An 11,156-nucleotide genomic window follows, 5' to 3' on the forward strand; every position below is an offset into this window, starting at 1 on the left:
AAAGGAAAAATGACAGAGACAGTCTCCGAGTTGTTACATGACATGTTTCAGGCCAGCATTTTTACTACAACAACGACTCATCTGGATTTAACTTCCTCGCCTTAAAATTAAAATGCTACCTACATGAACAGCACAACAGAGTCAAAAACTATAGTCAGGAGAGTGATATCCGCTAGCTCCTGCAACTCCCCCACCCCATCCCCCAGCCCCAAATTCAGTTTTCCCAGAGGATCTGAGGAAACGCAAGCATCCCTCATCCCTCCTGGCCAGACAGCAACAGAGGCTGGAGCCAGAGCCTGGCCAGCAGCATTGCATGTGACAAACCACATGCAAGAAATAAGACCTTGTATCAACAGAAACCCAATCAGCCAAATGTGCCTTGAAAACTAATTACGCTGACTTTAACTGGATCAGAAAAAAAGAAAATAATTAAAAAGAAAGGAAAATCGGAAGAGTTAGTACAACAAGTAAGTCCCTTAATTACAAGCCACCATCCATCCTACGCCAATCTGAGATCTGGGCTCCAGCCTCAGGGTTAGCCGCAGCTGCTTCCCAACAGACAACTGCAATTCCTCCGCACAGAGCATTTCAGGTCCTTAAAAAAAAGTGTGTGTAAATGTCTATGCGAAAGCAGCATTGTACACTCCTGGTCCCTGCAACCAGAGGGCTAAGACTAGCCTCCTTTCACGCGATCCTGGAGTTACAGCTATCGCCCTTCAGGACTTCTGTAATCTTATTTAGGCAAAACTTGTGCCTGTCAGGCTTGGCTGTTTTCACTTGCTCTTCCAATCCCTCATTTTCAACAGCCACAATGTCGTGGGTATTATCATGAGGCCAATGAAAGAGAAATATTCTCACTCCAAGAATTTACACACCATCAACAGCATCAATTTCTTTATTTCTTTTCTCTCTTTTTTTTTTTTCAATCTAGCAATAGCCTGACACATTTCTTTCGTTTCCCTACTTCACCAAGTGTGTCACAGCTCCTAGTACTTTTTAGCATCTTCCCCCATTTCCTTCTTCTACAAAGCTTTTATTTTGGTATAACAAGCCAAGTGGTTTTCATCTCTATTCTTCTCACCTCTTTTTCTGGATTTGCTTTGAGACAATCAAATGCAATTCTTAAACTGAAATCTGTTTTATGAATAATTAGCTCTGCTGGAGATTTCCTGCATGCTATTCTGTAATGCAGACCTATGCAATGAAATAAAAGTTTGCAATATTATGTTGCAGGGTGCTCTCCTCGTTTCTCCTTACTGCTCTTTTAAGTGTCTGTACAAAATGCCCTGATGATACCTCTGAAGCTGAGTGATAAACAGCAGATCTAGTGTTTTTTACTGAATGTCTCTTATCTGAAGAGATAGCTGTAAGCAAGCTATATTCGGAAAACATACTTTGAAATGTCTCCATAATAATCTGAGAAACAGAACTGCTTGTCAAATAGCRCACACTCTACTGCTGGCCACTTGGAATAACCATCAGCCATAAGTAGACACATATGCTCCTTCTGATCYACAAGAARCAGCATGTTATCTTTGCCAAGGCTTTTGCAAATGCCACAGAGCAGTTTCTAGTTTCGATAACTACCGCTGACTTTGGCCAATTTCTCCTTTTACATCATGTTTCAAGCCTGATTACCAAACACGAACATGTAACAAACTGCTCCATTCAATTTGTTGTAGTGATATTCATGCATTTCACCCTGCATCCCACCATGGAAGATTTATGGTAGTAGTCACGCACATCATAGTAAGCAATCATTTTCTATTATCAATTTCATTTTTCTATGGGAATATGGATGAAAATTCTCATTCACMGTATCTTTGACCAACCAAAAAGCAAACTATTGTTATGCCATTTTAAACGAAAGCAGGAGCTTAGTTTCTACGGATAACGTCTTCAGACATAGCTACATGGTTCAGGAGCTTGAYGACTCCGTTTTGAAAAAACAATTTAGAAACTTAATCACAGTTAAATGCAAGGTTTGTCTATGCAGGGAGTTATTCAAGAATAGCTTTTCCATTAAAAATTCAAAATTAAAGGTGATTTCACTTTCAGGACCTGTTGTCAAAAGGCTTATTTCACAACAGCAAGCTGCATTTAGCCAACCTGGATTCCCACGTTACAAGTTACTCTAGCTCGGCAGATGCTGCAGAGCAAGAACAACTCTGGCATTTGTCTTAAACTGGGTTAGCAGTTGTCAGATTGTGCCAGCCAAGCTGCTGCAGCCCACAAGCTTCAAACTGTACCCCACAATAAGGCAGCTAGCTGGGTTTAGAGGACCGCTACCCATTTGCACAGCCAGCAGTTGAGTATATATGTTTGCACTGCAATCCAAAAGCAAGAATGAACCTGGTGTAGATGCCCCCAGCTTAGTTATCTACTAGCTTCTAGGTGACCTTGGAAGCATGAGGCTCACAAAAAGCTGCAAAATCCGCACCACTTGTTGCCTAAATAGTTGGATCATAGCTGAGCTCCATGTTGTTACAGCTGTACTGCGATCAGTAACCAAAACAACTAATCTAAAGCTAGCTCAAGAGAGTACCCACGAGTTACTTTCCTAATTTCAGACATAGTGTTTATGCACATTAAGTCCATTTGTTTCCAAGACTATTCCCCCTACTCACACTGTCTCRTAGCGTTGGAAAGATCCTATATTCTTATGCAATTTCCAAGCATCTCTCTTTCCTAGAAGGGTAGGAGGAAAAACAAGGCACAACTTTTGCACTATGCCTTAAAATGGGGATCTTTGCAAGTGAAGCTAACACCAATGCCCACTTCTGGTTCCCTGTTTCCATCAGAGATAAGGCCRTATTATTCAGAAATTATTTGATCGTTGATTGAGATAATCCTCTTCTCAAACACATACATACGAATTTTAATTGTTCTAAATAGAAAAGAAAAACCTCTCTTAAAAASATCATGGACACTAATTCCTTTCAGSCTTTGTTAGCATTTGTGAAATAAACATTACAGTTTTCTTCCTATCTTTGCACTTGTAAGAAAAATAAGAATATGGGCTTAGCACATACTTAAAATAACAAGWGTTTGAACATTCAGACTTTCCTTTTACTTCCTCAAAAACTGTTCTTTGCATCGGCATCCAGTCCCATTTTAAAGCCACAGCTCCAGCCACATTACCATAACCYTCCCCTCTGTCCCAGATTTTTACTGGGGAGAGTGTCTGTGATACAGTCTCCTGCTTTTTCCCCCACCCCAAATCTCTGCTCATTCATAACAAATGGAGATTTTGTTTTCCTTCCCTTGGGAGTAATTTAATTTTTTTCATGCATGAACACAACTTTTTGTAGTAAAAGGTACTGTTCCCTTGACGCTTTGATCCAGAGCAAAATAATTTAAATCATTGCTGAAAGAGTCAACGGATTTCAGAACTAACCCTGAGCAAAGCCCTCAGAGCAATTTTTCAAGCCACCTGCAGACTCAGGTAGAAAAGACATCTACTCACATCTGAAAGATTTCTCCCCACCACCACCCCAAGTGCTGCACAGTAAAGCTCAGCTTCTGGAACACCTCCAAAAACCACTCTAAAATAAATCTTCATCTGTGAGCAAAAAGGAACTAAATTTGTAGTGAGTGGGAAAAAAAAGTTTTGTATTTTGAATTAAAAGTTTGATTCTGAGATATCTGGATATAAACATGTTCTCAATGGCTTATTCCTCCTTCTCAAGGATGTATTTACTTTGTGCCTGTCAACCACAGGGATCATAGTTAATACCAGCTGCACTTTTCCAGAGAGAAAAGGATGCTTCAGACTTTGCTGATGTTCAGTCTCCGTTCTGCCAAGGATAAATCACTAAAACTTTGTCTTATTTCCCCACATGCAGACTGAAACAACTGTAGACAACAGGCACATTGTAAAAGTGAAAGTTCATAGAGCACCCGAATTTTACAGTGATGTGAAAGCACTCAAATATTACAGTGACGAGAAACACAAACTCCCAAGAAACCCTGTCTGTGCGCTCTGAGAGGATTTTCAGCATCTAACATCTGCTGTGGAACCARTGAAGTTTTCTTAACACCCTAAAAGGATTCACTTGACTGGCAGAGGAGTTGAGTCTCCCATCCCCAGCTCTCTCCAGCTTAAGTCACCTTAGTTTTATCACTCTCAGTTCTTCACATCCCCACTGTTTGGAGGGATGCTCACAGACAGAATAACACATTCGYTGAACGTAGCAAGAGACAATCATCYTTCACCCTGCAATTCTACGAATGCCTTTTCCCACAGTGCAAGGCACAGAACAAGCACCACTGGGAGAAATGGCATTTGTAAACAAAAGGCATTTTGCCATGTTTCCCAAACATCCTTCTAAATAACATTTTTGTTTTTTTCCCTTTATCATGAAGACACAAGAGATGCGCAAGATTTCAATCCACATTTATCTTAAAACAATTTATGCTAATCAGTGAAGAACRAACAGCAAGTAGCAATGGCAAACAGCTACGCCTGTATTAAATGTCTGCCTGCAGACGTCCAAAATCTTTTTTCACATCTCAACTTTAACKTTCAATGTTATGTCAGTTCATCTTTGTGCAACATTTGCTAGTTTTTCTTCAGAAATGGCAGGTCCTGCAGCACCCTTGTCCATTGCTACCCTCACCCTGCCATCGTTCCTGCTTACGCCCACCCCGCACAAGTGTGTGCACACCACTTGTCCTACACTATGGCTCACAGCATAGAGAAACCACAAGCCACACTGATTTTTAGTTAGTTCTCTCTTGTGCAAGGTAAAGCACAAGAGCAGCAGCAGCAGCCAACACCACCTCCATAAGTGATTTGCAGCACGAGTGGACAGAGCACCAGGAAAGCAAGAGACCAGACAGTTCTACAGAGGCTGCTCAAAAGCCTTGCTGCTCGGCTTGCTACGCGCTCCCTAGAAGCCTGCCACTCAGCCCRAAGCCGTGAGACGCTCACAAATCAGCAGTGGCAACTCCGAATCACTGCGCCAGCACCACRGCAGTCCCCGGCAGACTGTCCTTCCTTATTGGCAATCACTGAAATGTGTAATTATGTCTACTCTGCCTTTCATTACTAGCGCAATACGAAGAACATGCACAGTGCTTCACAGAAGAGTRCAAAGATGAGGTTCTCCTCGGAGGAATTTAAATATTACTAGAACGTAAAGCTCTCTGTAGACTTTGGGAATCTAGTCAGGCAAATATATGTTGGAATAACTAGACTGCACAGCCAAAAAAAAAAAAAAAAAAGAAGCAGAAAATTCAAAAAATAAGTTTTTATATTCTGCACTCTCTAGTTCCCTGTTCAACTTCAGATACCTCCCTTCACCAACCAAGGCCTGCGGTATTTAGGTGTTGAAACGCAAGGTGGTAGTGGCCAGAAGCTGACTGGGATACCGTGGGGCCAATGCACAGGTACGAAAAGAGTTCCCTGAAGGCAGCCATGCGCTCAGATGACAGGGCACTGAGGCAGAGCCCCTTGGCCACGTTTTCCCGAGGGCCAAAGCACCAGCACTGATCAAATATCTCGCTGCTGAGGCACCCTCAGCTCTGCTGCCTCATGGAGTCAAGGAGACGTGTCCCAGCATCAATGCTTTCACCCTGTCCCAGTTAATCTGTTGGCAGAAGCCCTTCTCCAGCTCAACTTTTGTTGGGCCAAGCTATCTGGAGCCAGGAAAGGGAAATCCCAGCAGCATCTATCACCTTTTTTTCTAGCTCTTTAATGCAGCACTTTTGATTGTCAGCTTCATGGGATATCACACATTTAATTTCTTCTTTTAAACACTAAGCAAATGCTGGGCTATAAAAATAAACCTTTGTCGTTCCCCCCCCCACACACACACACAAGGGACAGATAAAAGCTTTGTTCTTTTCAAAGCAAGTGCTTTGGATCCTAACAGACCAGCGATCTCGCCAGATAAGCCYGGCAAGGAGACACGAAACACGCACATCCTCAACCTCGCAGCGCGTTGCTCTTCAGTGGATCCTAGAGGCCCTGCCCAATTTGCCCTCCGCTGCACGGTGTTGGTGCCATACCCTCCCTCCCTCCYCCTCCAGCCCTCTGGGGCACATCAGGGTGTTTTGTCTGCCAAGTATAGCCTAATGCCCCTCGGTGTATTACCAYGTGAAGGCACCTGCTGCATTTCTGAGAGCAGAACAACTTTTTCTGCTGTCTTTTGTGTGGAAGGAGCCCAGCGCAAGCCATACCCTCAGCTTCTCCACAGCGAGACACAGCACCCTCTGGCAACACAACACTGCAACCCCTGCACACAAAAAATGCCAACACCTCATCTACCCCGATGGGCACTTCCCCAGCTAAACTGCCTCTCCAGAGCTACACAAGCAGACTCGTCCTCTGAAGACTTACCTTATGCTGGCTAAAGAAACCATTTGCAGCCGGGGTTCAAAACATTTCCACAAATGCAGCAAGAAATATCCCCGCAAGCAGTCTTCCTCAGATAGAGACGCGTTTATCCCTGTTGCTTTTGCCAGCACACTGCCACTGGCCAGAACGCCTTTCTTCCTCAGCCCCGCTCCTTCCTCGCTGTAACAAGCCATAGCGGTGCAAGCAATACACATAGGCACAGACCATGCTTAACAACCCCAGAGAGTGCRGCATCTGTGGAGGGAGCGATAAGACAACGGAAACTTCACTATATGAGAAAGCAGAGTAGTAGTAACTCAAGAAGGGGGGAGAACACTGGGGTTTGTGGTATATAGAAAGTTTTATAAAATTGAGTTCCCAGACTGGAGGTCACTTTGTCTTGTTACTTGAAGAAGTCCCAAGAGCTCAGCATTCCTTATTGCCACTGCTTAACTGCTGTCTCACTAGTGAGCCTACAGGGCCACTTTCTGCGGCACCTTCTGCTTCTTGGGAGCCACTTATGGTGTTTCCCTCTCCTATCTTTTCAAACCATCTGATGATGCATATCTTTTCTTTTCCCAAGGGGAAAAAAAATCCAATGCAAATCTGACACGGTGATAATTTCATAAGCTTTGCTGCTTATGTCAAATTATTCAACATCTGTCTTCATGTTCCCACAAAAATTAGCATAAGATAGTGGTTTCTGATGACACCTATAGTGAAATATTTTGACTTCTACCAGTAAGTTGCAAACAACCTGTCAGGAGGATAATGTCAGTTTTCTAGTACTGCATATTAAAGTCAGCTGACAGCTTATCTGCTGCATAAAGCCGGTGAGCTAAAATAGAGGTTCTGGTGACACAGAAGGGCGGACCTGACACACACTACTGTAGGAAGCAAGCAAGGCATGCCAGACCACCAAACTGGACAGACTTAATGCCCTGACATTAAAGGGCTGCTAAAGTATGCAAGCCTTCGGTCAACTCAGTCCTTAGATGAGACTATTTCTATAGCCCTCAAGTTATGACACTCTGCTCGTTCTCGTAACAGAAGGCTGATACCCTAATGAGCCACAGATTTAAGAGCTGGACAACACAAAGCAAGCACGAAGGGAAAGATGCACATAGGTGTGTGTGTGTGCGTGCACATATTCAAATATATATGTAAAATGTATATATATCCTTGAGGACCACTATGCTCACACATCCCGGTTTCCAGACTTAATCAGCCAAGAAGCAGCTCACAGGAGCCGGCTCCGCTGCTACTTCAGTCAACGATCTGCTCACCGTTTCAAAGGGCACAGGATCAGGTGCACAGAGTGCTGGGATAACAGTAACAAAGCTGAAGAGCTCCCTGTCCATGCTCCCGGCCCAGCCGGCAAAACAGCTATTTGGAAGCAGGGGAGAGGGACTGATGCAGGTCACCAAGATCAAGGTTGAGCTGTGTGTCTGCGCACCCAGAATCTGACAGTGAAAAACGCACACACAGGTCGCAAGAGGGCACGAGGYATCCTGCTTGGATGATGCTGCACTGAAAACTCTAGGAAAAAGCTTTTACTTTACAGGTAAAAGGAGTGGGAAACAAATCATGTCATGCGCACATGAAATGAAAAAGTGTTAGTGGTTATGGCCTAAATCCAGGATATGTTTTACCATGACATTCCTCAATACAGATGCAAGAAAACATTCTCCCAGTAGGTTTTTTGGCTGCCTGCAGTGGTATGTCACAGCTGATTCAGCGTGTGGGTTTCTCTTTAAAGAAGAGGCTCCACTGGGTCAGTTATTCCCAACCTCAGAGGTCAGAGCAGAGCTATTCAGTATTGCAAATGCTTCACCCCCACCAGTTTTCAGTGTCTGAAGTCATGTGGTCCATGCAACCCTCTCCCCATCACACCGCCAGGCAGCTCTCCCTGCTGCTCAGCCTAAGCCTTCCTTATCTTCACCTTGCCGTAGCCCCTCGCTCCACCTGCGATGACCATTCCTGGAAGGCTTCTCGGTCGCAGTTTCCGCAGGTGAGCTATGGGCAGCAGGGAACACACTATCTCGCTCCCTTTTATTCAGCCTGAAAGGCTGCTGCTGACCAGCTGCACAGTGCCAGCTGCAAGACACCCAGAAATGTTTATTAATGCTTATTAAATGCTACAGCACGGAGCAAGCAAAGCAGCAGCCCCGTGCATGCTCTGAACCAGAGCTACTAAAGTCCACAAGGCTGACAGGGAAGCAAGGGCCATACTCTTCCCTTCAGAAACCCTTCGCTATTCTCCACCTCCAGTCTAAATTATTGTCTTTAAGCACTGATAACTTCAAGGAAGTCTCCTTTCCCCTTATCTTATCTTCTGCTCTCCCCCATCACCTGATTTCTGGCTCTAGCTATCTAGTTAGGAATTACGTTTCTTTAAAATATATTACCACTTGCTCCTCATCTTCACCCGGGGCAGCAAGGTACTGGGATTTGAAAAGGCTGTTTGGGAAATGGGGTACACAAAGCGGTAATGAAAGTTGCCTTTTGGCAGTCTGCTGAACTGCCTTCCATATCAGGCCAGCCTTGCCTTATTTCAGCAAACAAGGTTGAACTGACAGGATCAGCTAATGAGAAGAGGGTTTCAGACAGTCTTCAATCACTACAACAAATGCCAATTTGTATAACAAGCCTCTTCAGGTAACAAGCTAAAAGCACCTTGACTCCTAATTAAATTACACCTCCATTGGAAATGCTTCTTTCTCAGCAATGCCCTTACACGCATTTTATTTATACCATTCATCTCAATAAACCTCTCTAACAACTCTGCTCCCCAGACAGAGGTCTTTTGTGTGTATCCATGTGGGTGTATTATTTAAAGGGTACATCACATGGATACTTTATCTAGTTTAATCTGATTTAATCTCAGCAGATTTACTAGAGTAAAATATATTTATAGACTCAAATAGATGCCACTCCCCACTTTCATCATGATAAATAAATATTCCAAAGCAGAAATATGCACCTGAAACATGACATGAATTCCCAAATTTCTACATTAAGTGCCACATGAGACAAATATTTAGAACGGAGAACACTCCAAGCGTGTTTAGCTTGAAGCCATGGCTAGAGAGTAACATCTGGGACAATTGGAAATGAATGGGCAGTGGAACTGGTGTCTAATCCTGCTTTAGTTATCCTTGCAAATAAAACAGTATAATTCCAGCTCTGCATGAGCCATCAATAACAGCAATTTCACCTCCAACCAGTGCTGGTTTGCACAATGCAAGAAATCAGTAAAGGGTAGTGGACTGAAGGCAGAATTGGGAAACACAATATGAAAGCTATTAATCACTGTAAAAGTTTGTGGTGTGCCGATTCCACAATACACTGCTCTGGGCTGCACTCAGACAGCTGTGTATTAAAACTCCTAATGGTCTCAACAGATAGTTTGAAGATGTAGGGGAAGGGAGAGGTGGGAAGAGACAGGACTTCTCCTTTGTTTCTGTAGTTGGAGTAAGAGAATAGCAGCAGTTGTACCATTCTGACTTAAAAGGATGCCTTCATCTTAGTGCACATCTATCATGCTTTCTTTTGTATACAGCTTCTCCAATTTCTCTCCGAGAGAAAAGCACAAAATAAAACATCAGTAAATTATTCTGTAGATCTAATTTAGCAGCAACTCTATCAAATAAGAGTTCACCGAAGTGGATGAAAAATACAACAAGCAACCTCCTACAGCAGATTTAAGCAAAAACAGTTTTTAAACCTGTCCCTCAGCTATGCTTCTGAGGAAGGAGGCTTTTCCACCATGAGTGACAGTTACATGGCAGCAAGCGCATTCAAACAAAAGCAGAAAAGTTTCACTATAAGTGGATTACCTGTTGTAATGGATTAAATAACCTGACCTCACTAAGTTTATGTACCACAAACTCATGCTACTCTCTGACCTTAGGAGTTTCCTGCAGTTTTCCTCCGGACATTCAAACAGAGAGAAAATATTGGGAGGAAGGAAAAAAAAAGAGGGGGGGGGAGTAAAAAATACCATTTAAATTGGTTACTTTACAAAACAGACGTAAAGTCAATTTAACATCCCAGCCCTCAAAGAGAAAGGAGGAACTGCTTCCATCAAAGAAATACATCATGAAAAAGTGACCTACAAAGACTTGCCCACAGCCAGCAAGACTGAGCTGAGCTTTGCCAGAGCTCACACAAGAGACTGGCTGCATGCTGTTAAAGAGGAGGAGGAGGGGGCTGGATTCTCTCACTGGGGTCTCAGTTCAGAGCTCAGAGAGCTTGTCTTGTTAGAGGCGGCGGCATGCCTTCCAGAAGGACTTTATAACAACGCACAACTGAGCTGCAAGCCAAGATAAAGCAGGCCTGTTATGAGAGGCAAGTCCTGTGGGTTGCTTTCATCCCCCCCCCCCCGTGTATTGGAAATGCAGATCTTGTAAAGCAAGAATTAAGAGAGGGCTGGGAAAGGGAAAGGGGGTCTGCACAGCTGACCAAAGTAAATCCTGGCTGCTCTCCCTCGGCCCAGGGGTGTGCTCGGCAGGGCTATGGGGTGCCTGCCCCTGCGTGTGCACCCTCCCTCCTCTCCTGCCCTGGGAAGCTGAAGGGCTGCAGATTTCTGCCCGCGGGACCCCGACCTCGCAGGGGACACCCGAGTTTGCCATTTGCCTAGCCGCCTGCAAACGGGGGGATAAACACCATCACAGACCTAATAATAATAATAATAGGAAAAGGAAATCAAGGAGCTCGACATCAGCTCTGCCACAGAAAGCTTCCCTTCGCCCGCCTCAAGACGCAAAACAGCAGCAGCGAAGTTCTCTGGGTGCAAAAGCAGCACCCACCCCCC

The 11,156-nt window shown here is 44.1% G+C and overlaps 1 protein-coding gene across 1 annotated transcript in view; it reads right to left on the reverse strand.

The window, feature by feature from the left end:
* Positions 1-11,156, reverse strand: part of MDGA1 (MAM domain containing glycosylphosphatidylinositol anchor 1) — a 141,989-nt gene that overhangs the window by 129,780 nt on the left and 1,053 nt on the right. The gene's annotated exons all lie outside the window — the stretch shown is intronic.

This window comes from Rhea americana, unplaced genomic scaffold (genome assembly GCF_003343005.1).
Source record: "Rhea americana isolate MKP2758 unplaced genomic scaffold, rheAme1 scaffold_119, whole genome shotgun sequence".
Lineage (NCBI taxonomy): Eukaryota > Metazoa > Chordata > Aves > Rheiformes > Rheidae > Rhea > Rhea americana.